A 346-nucleotide genomic window follows, 5' to 3' on the forward strand; every position below is an offset into this window, starting at 1 on the left:
AGTGTCACCATGGATCGACAGATTCCTTGACATGTGCGTGACTCTGAAGACGAGAATCTGTCACGCTGCATAATCTCTCGCCTTCTTGTCCACAAAACCCAGCAATCGTTAGGAGTTTAGATCCGCGTTGCATAATGTCATAGAAATCACTCCTTCACATTCTTTTGCATCTGATGACGGTCTTCCGGTGTTTCAAAAGACTCTCGGATGCTGAGGCGAACCGGCAAAAATATAAGCTGCATTTTTTACCTTTGTTATTTATTAACTTTTTTTTATGTTCCAGTTTTCTGTGTTCGCTTCCTGTCTGCGGTCGGTTTGGTTTTTATTTAACGAAATATCGGTAAGG

The sequence above is a fragment of the Penaeus monodon genome, chromosome 19 (assembly GCF_015228065.2).
Source record: "Penaeus monodon isolate SGIC_2016 chromosome 19, NSTDA_Pmon_1, whole genome shotgun sequence".
In the NCBI taxonomy this organism is placed as follows: Eukaryota; Metazoa; Arthropoda; class Malacostraca; order Decapoda; family Penaeidae; genus Penaeus; species Penaeus monodon.